The 10,787-nt window shown below is 46.1% G+C and overlaps 1 long non-coding RNA gene across 1 annotated transcript; it reads right to left on the bottom strand.

Moving 5' to 3' along the window:
- Positions 1 to 6,101: 6,101 nt before the first annotated feature.
- Positions 6,102 to 8,807, bottom strand: LOC116792987. The gene is made up of 3 exons (XR_004359332.1): positions 8,632 to 8,807; positions 8,362 to 8,490; positions 6,102 to 6,178 (listed from the first exon to the last, which is right to left on the bottom strand). It is a non-coding gene; the product is annotated as an uncharacterized LOC116792987 (long non-coding RNA).
- Positions 8,808 to 10,787: the final 1,980 nt, after the last annotated feature.

The following is a 10,787-nucleotide window of genomic DNA, read 5'->3' as shown; positions in this document are numbered from 1 at the left end:
CTCAGCATACCAAGGAAGGTCTTTGTCAGGGACTTTCCAAGAGCCCTTGGCAAACCTGCTGCACACATGGCCCAGAACAAGCTTCTGAGCTTCACAGAATGCCTGAGATGCCAGAGGGAGAACTGGGGGGTTTGATGTCAGGAACAGAACAAGCCTGGGCATTATTTCACTTTGAAATCTTTTGCCCATCATCTGGAACCTCAACACGTTGTCCCAGAGGCATTGAAAACAGGGGGCTTCAGTCAGAGCAAGGTGCTCCTCACATCCAGACTTTATGTGGTCCTGGAGAGGTGGCAACTCCCTTGAGTGGACTGGAACTGGTCAGTAAAACAAAAATGACAGAAAACTCATGACATCCCTCCTGCTTTCAAGCTGCTTCTTCACAGATTACACTTCCTTTACTCTCCGAGACATGCATGAACACAAGACTAAAACATGTGCACTTCAAGAGATTTATCAAAGGAAGCCATGAATTAGTTGGCAGAAAGCAAGCTACATGCCTGCAGTAATGCCTGCACACACTGTCATGGGCTTCTTTGGTAATTTTGGTCCATTCACAATAGCACTATGTCATAGCCCTCTTAAAACCCAGAAAATATTATTATGTAATCTTAGCAGTTTCACAAACAGGACCACACTTATGAAAACACCTGGAAGTCTGGATAGGCTTTTCATTAGTATTTTCATTATATTAATCTAAAGAGCAAGATAAACTCCACAACCAGCAGAAAATGCATCACATTTGCAGTGGAGCTACATATTGTTAAACTACCCAGAATTAGGTGCTGTCAGCAATTTGAGCTCCAGGAAAATATACCTAGAGCTCCTTGAAAAAGTAGAGCATCACATCCAAGGACTCACTAGCACACACAGAGTTAACCTCTGTGCGCTGCCCTCTCAAACAGAACTGGTTTTGAGATGTATTTGTTTAAACAAGTTAAGAGAAATGTCAGGGGCCATTTCACCAACAGCACATGACGACAGCCTCCTTCCTCCTCCATCAGCAGAGAACAATCACACACTGGGCACCAGGGGCTTACTGATGTTGAGTCAGAGCAGGAAAATCCATCCAGAAAATACATGCAAATGAAGGAAAGAAAAGACAGATTTTGCATTTTCTCTTCCCCCTCTTCCTCCTCTCTTCCCTCAAAAAAAGTGAGCTAATCAGAGACTGCCTCGCCTGCCCTGGCTGGAAGAGCCTCATGGAAGAATTTGGCACATCAACAACCTCATCAGTTTCCACAGCTCCCGTGTGGGTACTGCTAGTAAATCGGATATCTGGATAAATCCTAGCTAAGGTTAACAACTTCTGGTTATCTCAGGGCAGGAAACTGTTTTCCAGGAGTATCAGGAAACAGTATATTGTTCCAAGAATGGGCTTCTGCATAAAGCACAAGAGCTCTTACATCCACCCCAAGATGAGAAGCTCTGGACTTTCTCAAACCACATGGACAAAGCATGCTGGTATTTCCTTCCAGCCACAGAGGACATGGAAGGCCCTCTTACTTCACCTTGTAAAGGACCCAGGGCCATGAGGCTTGTTAAGTGTTGGGCATGATAAGGGCCTGCAGACAATTCAATTTTTTTTCCCCTGCTGAAACTTACTTGATTTCCACTTGTGAGGAAGGCACAGCACAAACCTTCAATGGCAGTGCCTCTGCTCTGCCTGCCTTTCACAGAGGGATCCACTGCCTGTTCAGAGAGGCTCCACAGCACCTCTCCAGACTGCAAATGGACAAACCATTCTGAAAACACCACCAGCCTCCTAACCCTCTTTAGTTTTTAAGAGCAACACTTACTCAAAACAAACTAAGAAAAGAAACAACACTTCTGAAATTTCCGATTACATGTTTAACTTCCTATTTTCAGGACAGGATAAATACCAGGTGAGATGCAGTGAGTTATTCTGGTACAGCACAATTTTATTTCTTTCAAAAGACTTAGCCATAAATAATTCAGTACTCCCACCTCTTCCAGGAACACCAGCCTGGCTCCAGCCTCAAGCAAAGGTGTCATACAGAGGTCACTCCTAAAGTTAGGAGAGTTCAGCTATTCTCATTAAGGAGAGTAGAAAGTTCTACTAAGTCAGTAGTGGTAATCAGGGAAGCCAATTAAAACATCTTTCTTCTCACTGCCAGTGCAAGACTGTCTCTTGTTAGTGTTTTATGTGGTCAATCCCTCTTTCCCATGTATTTCCTTTAAACTTACTCTCCTAGAATTATTACAGTTGCTATTCTTTATGTACAGCATATACTCCAGAAGGAAACCAGCTGCTGACCAAGCTAGTAAAGAGGTACATTTGTGAGCCCATGTACACCAAAATGAGCCAGGAAGCTTTTCTCAAAACGTGACCCTGCCAAGATCCCTTGAGCCTTGAGTTGCCTTTCCCCAGCATGAGCACCAGCCACCTTGCAGCTGAAGTGCACTGAATTAGTGACAGGACAAGAAAGGGGAAATTTATTAACAAATGAATTCCTGCTATTACAAACCACTTTCACTGCACTACCAGGGCTTTTAAAGGTTTGTGGCAGGATAGGCCATCTCCTTTCCCAAGAGTGCTATTGAAGGCTTGATTTTCATGATTGCTGAGCTTTTACTGCAGCTCCCATTATCTGTGGCAGGAGCTGTGAGTGTTTAGCTCTTCTGAATCAACAGTTTGATGAGAGGAGGGGGGTACACACCCTGGCTCTCACTGAAGGCTCAAGATGCAGTCAGTGAGCTTCCACTCGTGTCAGTGAGCTTCCTATGTGAGGGGCAAGTGCAGGTACGTGCTTGGGGAAGCCTGTGACAGCGTCCATGGGGCTGCCCTGAGCAGGGACGGGAACAGGCTGCACCTGCTGAGAAAGGTTTGATTCCAGGTCTTGCCCTGGTACCTGCAGTTAAAGGCAACCAGGAGTGGGGAGAGAGTGCCAGGTCTGGGGTGCTTTAGGACATGTCTGATCACAGCCTTCGCCTGCACTCATCCAGAACACAAATGGAGCAACAAGCCAATGTGCTTGTGAGGGTTGGACCTCCTGAAGCTCTACAGAAGCAGCAATTTCAGCCCTAAATTTAATTGGCAAGAGGAGGATTTGATAGACATCTGCTTTCTGTTAGAAAATGCTTCAGAGTAATTCTCCTGCATCACCTACAGATCCTTCTTCTTATCTAAATGCAATATCAGCAACTCAGCTATTGATGCTCCACAGGGGTTTAATTATTTGCAAGAAATGACTGTTGGCTGCAGACAGCAGACAGTGCTGGGTAAGGTCCTCTGGGATCAGACTCCAGGCTGCTTTATGGCTTGACATTACAAGGAAATCACCTGAAAATCAGTCTTCTTGTACATGATCAGATAAATGCAGTTGTCAAGCACAAAGCTGAAAGATCTTCAGTGGAGAAGAGGCAGAGTTACTTTTTTTTTTCAAATGCTCATATGAACTGTTAAGTCAAAACGAACTCATGAACCCTATTGAAGCTCTAGTGTCTGCCAGACTCATACAGGCTTCTGTGGGAGGTCTGTCTGAACGAGGAGGTTTTCAGCTATCCACCTGGGGGAGGGGAAAAAAAAAGAAAAGAGGATTTTGTTTCAGTATAATCTAGTTCCAGCACGTGATGCTGACTGACGTGTGATAAAATTTCCAGAGCTCAGCAGGTGTCTGGGGAGTGACTGCAGCCGCCCATTCAACACAACACTACACAACCACAAGAGAGGAGTCCGAAACAGCAGTCAAGGGAAAAAGAGAGTGGGAAGTTAGGTGTGAAGATGAATGATGACACTAGGTGAAACTTGTGCCAAACATGATTTACAGTAGAGATATTAAATTCTCTGCCTGGGTAAGAGCAAATTGATTGGTCCCTGTTACAGATTACTTCTCCATCACACTGACAGTCACAGGTCTACACACACCCAGATACATTGGGACAACTGGCTGAAGACCCCAGGAACCCCAGGCCAGAACACAGCTCACACCTCACTTTGTCCACTTCCTTCTTGCACATCATTGCTACTACATTCAGCAAAGGAAAGGGGTTTTACTCCTTCTCTTTCAGAGATCCTACTGTCACAGAATAGCTGAAAATCAGCCACAGAGTGACGACACGAATTCAAGCAAACCAATTCTTTGCTGGTTGTGTAGCCCAAACAGCGATGACACAGGAGAAAGTTCCAGCTCACTGCTGACACTCAAACACCAAGGCACCCACAACCCAGACCCTCTGGCTGTCGGATGTTTCAGAACGACGTACTAAATATAGTCCTGACCCTAAATATACCTCATGGACACTCTGCATGGAGTAAAACACTTGGCATGCACCAGCTAGACAGATTTATGGTAGCACTGGTGTCATGTGCAGGATAACCAATGCGTGCTTATCCAAAACTGCTACACTCCTAACAGGCTGCTGTGCTGCACAAACTCAGAGCCAACCACAGAGCAATAGGAATTAAAGCAGCAAGGTTCCTAAGGTCTAATGAGTACAAACACAACAGCATTAAGGAGAATAACCTGGAATCAAGTTACCAGACAGCAAAAAGGATGGATAAAGAGTTTCTGCACGTATGCTGGCTTTCCCCTCGGAAAATAAGGCACGCATTGCTTTGCACAGCTCCCTCCTGACTCTCCTGGAGCTGCTTCCCAACACGCAAGCAGAAAGGCTCGTGCAGCCGCAGGCAGGAGGCACACCCCCACATTCCCAGCCTCCCCTCCTCCGTGGGGGGATCTAGAACAAATTACAAACTAAACATTTCCCAGCAAGACTTTCATATACCAGGAACTTCATGGTTAAAGGGAGCACCACACTAACCTCAGAGTCTTTCCCACAGGAGCTGGGGATCGTGGGTTTATGAAAGCTGGGTCCTTTCACTTTCTGAGCAAGCCAGTTTTAATTCTTGCAAATTCTACCCACAGTATTACTGAAATTGGAGCAGCCTGGCCCAGGGGAAGCACATGCTCAGCAGCACCGAGTCTTGCTCCTATAAAGGGAAAGAACAAAACCAAATCGAAGAAACTCCTTTACTACAGAAAGTTGCGCTTCATCTGTGTACAAATATTAAATACTTTGGAAGATATCTCTGTAAATTGTTGTAAGAAATTTGCAGTTGAAAAATACCATAATAATTTTATTATTTTTGCCTGAATCCTCAAATCTTGTGCACTGTCCTATTTTCTAGCACAAGGCAGAAAGAAACTAGAAAAAACCCACCACAAACAACCCAAAAGATCTGATGGGTGAGGCTTCTCCAAAGAAATCTGCAACAAAATGGTCTGACCAGCCTGTACAAGGGCTGCCCCAGTTTTGCCATGACTTGCACATACAAGGACTTTAAACCTGATTGCTACTGTAATGATGAATCATTGCATAACTGAGGCCTTGCAACCAAAGTATCCTTGGCAAAGGGATCACCCTCTACTGGTTTTTCATTTCCCTGCTAATTTTTTCACTGCTGCAATTCCAATCCCCAGAGAAGGACCAGAAACACTCCATTGTAATGGCCTAGCAAAACATGACTGTATTTATAGCATTATTATTTTCCCTTTTGTACATTTCGGAGTAAAGAGAGAGCAATGAGACCCCTTGAGGATTATATCCTAACATATCTACTATAAATATTTATCTGACTGACTTAATTTTAGCTTTACCTAGGTCTTTCAGGGACACACAGTGGGCCTTAGCTTGGGAAACCAGAGAAGCAACACAACATGACCTTCTCGTGTTCAAGCCACTTTCCCTTACTATGTCTGGGTCACGTTACCTGTGTGTAACTGATCCAGTCCAGCCCCACAGCATCACTGCTTTTCTCAGAACTAATGCCAGGACTCACAGTCCCTGGAGGAAGCTGCATTTGCTGCTGAACTTGCTGATGGAGAAGGTAGCATTTTCCATTTTACTTTACTGCTACATGAGACACTTTGCCATGACAATGAAAAGCCTGGCACTGCCCAAAATAGTATCACTCCAGAGAGGTAACTCCTTTCTGCCTAGTACGGTGCGTTCTCATGAGAGAAGAATGTTCATTCAGCTACTAAAATAAAAGAGAATTTAAATCCTGGTCACAGGAACATCTTGGAAGTAAATTGCAAATCAGAATAACAGCATACCTTCTGGAGCACGACTTGGATGTCTGCAGTGGTGCCTCCCAACACAGTTAGTGCCACTGCCCTGAGGATGCTGAGGTAGTCCAGCATGGTCTCCTCTCCTATTAACAACAAATTGACCTTAACAATGAACTCCAGTGCTCACCACATGACAGCCAGGAGGAAAGATCAGGAAGGATTGTGATAAACTGAAAAACTAAGCAATATTTGAATGGCCTCGGATCTGCATCCCTGTGCAGAGCTACCACAAGGCTGAAGGGGAAACCCCTCCCAAACTAAGTGAATCACTCAGATTTGGACATTAGAGGTAACTGGTCTCAGCAGAAAATGTAAATACACAAAGTAACCTTCACTGAAAATAGAGTGCCTTCTCTCCTTCCCCTGGTTTCAGGGTGGAGACAGATTCCTCAGACACACACTTACAAGGCCAGTCACACGCTCTACTGCTTTTCAATGTTATCAGATGCTGAAAGACCAAACAGCACATAAATGAAAGAGCTTAATTCAGGAACAAATTTTCTTCTGTTTAAACGGATATTTTTTTAACTAATCTCTGATTATTTCAGTACTCCCTTACACTCTGACCCCACAGGTAGGTCAGTGGCATGAGGAAAAGCCCAGGCTGTTGAAGCAGGAATAGTTTGGTTAAGTGGATTTGGTTTGTTTTGTTGCTAAAGAAAATATGGCACTGAGCTGCACCTTGAGTCATGTTTTAGTACATGAAATACTCCCACAGGCTGCAGATCCCCCTTGCTCTCCTGCACAGGCCAATGTAGGACGAGCTGGCTGACTCCCACTCCACCAAGAGCCAGGAGGCACACGAGGGGTGGTGATTACAGGCACTGAGGTAGCTTAGGAGACATTTGGCTCCTGATTTGTGATTTTTAAATCCTTCCCTCTCCAAATAATCAGTGGAATTCTTGGTGTTCAAGGTGGTATGAGCAGCACAAATTGCCACAGAAACTCTCACTGTGAGTTCTACCTACCATGAGGCCCACATAACCTAGAGATGATCTTTCTACAAGCAGATAAAAGTCCTGCCTAGTTCTGCAGCAGAAGTGTCTGGCACCTCCTTCCCACCCCACACCTGGCTGCCCCCTGGGCTGTCAGCAACTTTTGATGGGGCTTCACTAACTGAGGAACAGATTCAGGTCTTAAAAGTAATAATATTAAAAGCAGGTAAGATAAAATCAGTTTTGTGTTTCCTTTAAATGCAGACGTGCTTGGCACAAAGTCTCACCTTGCAGTTGTGTCACCATGAGGGGAGGTTCACTCAGTTCCAGAACCCAGGACAAGAAGCCAAGGGTGGAGTGGAGAACATTGTCACCAGGGTGCCTGTGCCATGAAACTACACCCACACCAGCCCACTGCCAGAACAGCCCTGTCCTACCCCCAAAACCCCAGTGAACCACCGTGCCAGCAGCAGCAGTATTGACCAACCTGAGGAGCAGCTGAATGAGAGCCCTCCCAAGCAAGGCAGTGAAGCAGAGCCTTCAGACCTCAGTGCATCCTAGACCCCCTTCAAGGGAAGCCTCCCCTGCCCTGTTCTTCCATGTGAAATAGGTGACCATGGAAAAGAACAGTATTACAGGAGGTGATGCTGTTGATGGTGCCTCCTAAGCTCCACACACGGACAGCATCCTGGAGCACAGCCAGGATCACAGCTTCACATTCTCTGCTCACCACAACTTCCATGGATCTAAGGGGACCCACATCTCCTTATGAACTGTTTCAAGCAGGATGCAAAAGTGGGTTCATCTAAAATACCGCAGGAAACAACATTTCCACCAGACACCACGCAGGAGGCATCTCAGCACCAAGAGGAGGGTGGTGGGCTGATGGAGCAGGGGTTAACTGGCTGCTTTGGCCACTCACCATCCCAACAAGCCCCAGGTTGTTAAAATACTGCACAGGTTGCTGGAGAAGCTGTAGTGCTTGAGGGACAAGACAGTGCCCAACAGGCAAGGATGGGCATGGGGACTGTGGGATGTCTGTGGAGAACAGCCTGCCTTCCAGCCCCTGGCTTGTGAAGAAACCACATCTGCAATGCAAATTGACTGTGCACAGGCAAGTTATAGTCCCAGGCAGACTTGCAGGCCTGATCTCCTTTCACTTCTGAAAGGGAAACTGGGGTTCTCACCATCGATGTTCATATGGTAAAAGCACTGCCCAGCAAACAATTACTAGAGGAGGGATCAGACAACTATTTCAAATGCAATTCAACAAAGGCATCTCTGGGAAAAAATCCAAAGTCTTGGGGGTCCCCCTGCCACTCCCAACGTACCTGTCAAGACTCAAGCCACCATAAGAAGGTGTTTTGATATTGCATGTCCAGAATTGACTCCAGTACTGTGGATGGGAAATGGCTGCTACATGATGAGATCCAGTCAAGTCAGGCAGGTGACAGGGACAACTGCAGGTGGAAGATAACAAAGGATGTTCCTTAGGTGCAGTTTTACACAGTACCCTCAGTATTTGGTATCTAAACCACTTATGTGTATCCTAGAAGGTTTATACTCATGTGATTAACCTAAGCATTAAGCGACTAACTTACCTGCTCCAGAAAACAAAATAATAACCAAACCTTATGAGCGCTGATACAAGTATAAATGTGTCAGATCAGATGGCAGTCAAACTTTCTGTAGAGAAACATGAGACACACAAGCTCTTCAACCAAACAAAAAGAGTTTAAACTGGTTTGTTGCTGGCAGAGCCGTGTGCAGTCCTATGCTGCAACACAGCCAGACACCCACTCTCCAAACAGCTAGCAGGCCTGCTGGCTTCTGCTGGAGGTTGCCTGCCACTCCCACAGCTCCATCAGCCCCAAAGGTTGTGCTAGCTCAGCTTTGGGCGCAGACAGATGGGTTACCTGAGGTCAGCACCCAGGGACCATTCAGTTATCCCTTTTACTGGCACAACTGTGGCAGTGTTGAATGAAGGATAACATCTTTAACACACACAGTTAGTGGTTCTTTGGGGCTCTCTATGGCCTTTCTCCAACTGCGAATTTTTTTTAGAGGACTTTAAGCGTTTAACAGACCTCACGGGCTCTCACCTCCCCTCTTGTACTGCCAGCAAGGAGCAAAGGAAACCTTTGTACCTGCACCAAAGGTGAGTGAATCAGAAAAGCCCCCTCAGCAAGCTTGTGCACCGGAGCACACCAACCTCCAAGTGGTCAAACACATTATGTGATAAGAAACACCAACAGCCGCTGAATAATTTATGTGATAAACTATTTCTGGAGCATTTGATCAGCTCTACCGGCTACCATTACTTTTGCTGAATCAACAGCCCCCATCAGAGCATATGCTCCAGCAAAAACAAGCAGTGCTGTGACAGGTTAGGAGAGACATTTACTAAATTAAATGCACACCCTGCTCGCTCTGCTGAGCCATAACGCAGCACACACACAGAAATCCAGGCAGCCAAATGCACGTGCCTCCCAAAGCGGTGTCTGAGCATACACAATCTGTCCCTCCAAGGTTTTCCATTAACATACCCACATGTACAGCCATAAATCAAAATGAAGGAGAACAGAGTGGGCTGGCAGAAGAGCAACAGAAAGAAAATACATTGCAGGCCATTTTGCAAAAGGTGGTGATTAACTATTGTCAGTTAAAAGGAGCGATTCTGCACCTTGGCAGCCTGGGGAATCGGAAGGAGGCTGGAGAGAAAAAAAGGTATTTAGGTGCTCTTGAAAACAGAAACAAACATGACAGTAATTTTTAAAGAGATTAAAACCATTGCTAAATATGCACTTCATTTCAGAATTTACCACAAACAGAATGAGGACTCCAGTACTGATTTCTGTAGAGGAATCAGAGGACCCAAAGTAAAGGAGGGGACTGCAGTAAGCATAAAAAAGACCCTGGCAAGAGGTTGCTCTGCACAACTGCCCTGGTACCTTCCTAAGGCTGCTCAGAGAGCTGCAGTGGCACAGGGGCTGCCCACATGCACACAGGATGGAATTTCAGTGAGCTAACCCTTCACTTCAGAAAGTAGTGCCTGGGATTTGCTGGAGTAAAATGATCAGGTTTTTACTACAAACATTCCCCAGGGATACCCCTCACCTTCCCTGCCACCACCTTTCTCTAAATGGCAGCTGGGGACCACTCTTCTTCTCATATAGAGGTGGCAGATTTTCAGAAAAAGAAAGAAAAACCACCATGAATCGCTGCTGTGGGACAGATGACAATGCCACCAGCACTGGGATTATGAGACTCCTTTTGCTACTGGAAGAGCATGCCTAGTAGGCAAGCCCCCACACTTGCACCCAACTCTGTGGAAGCACATCTGTGGGATCACCTTGCAGATCTGGCAAAAAGAAGTCACTGCTTGTTTTCCCAAAGGTGTGTGGATTTGGACAAGAGGAATCCCAGCACACGCTGGGATCTTCAGCTCAAAACACAAATCCCACTCCTATCTGGTGTTAATAACACACAAACTCCCAACTCCCAGAAGAGAATCTCATTGTCTATCCTTGATCACGCCGAGGTGCACGAGGGTTCACAAGAAGAGCCCGGCCCAGCAGGTTATTTTGGTGTGGTGAATCAGTTCACCGGGCTGCCCGGAGCCTGCCAGCGCGCATGACGAGGCAGGAGAGCTGCCAGCTGCCCTTCAGCTGCCGGAGCAGCTCCTATCTGCACAAACACTCTGGCACAACACCCACTCTCTATCTGGCAACAGCAGATTTTACACCGCTCAACGCTG

This window comes from Chiroxiphia lanceolata, chromosome 12 (assembly GCF_009829145.1).
Source record: "Chiroxiphia lanceolata isolate bChiLan1 chromosome 12, bChiLan1.pri, whole genome shotgun sequence".
NCBI classification, from domain to species: Eukaryota; Metazoa; Chordata; class Aves; order Passeriformes; family Pipridae; genus Chiroxiphia; species Chiroxiphia lanceolata.
The sequence above is the reverse complement of the archived record's forward strand: the minus strand, read 5'-3'. Positions and strand labels throughout refer to the sequence as shown.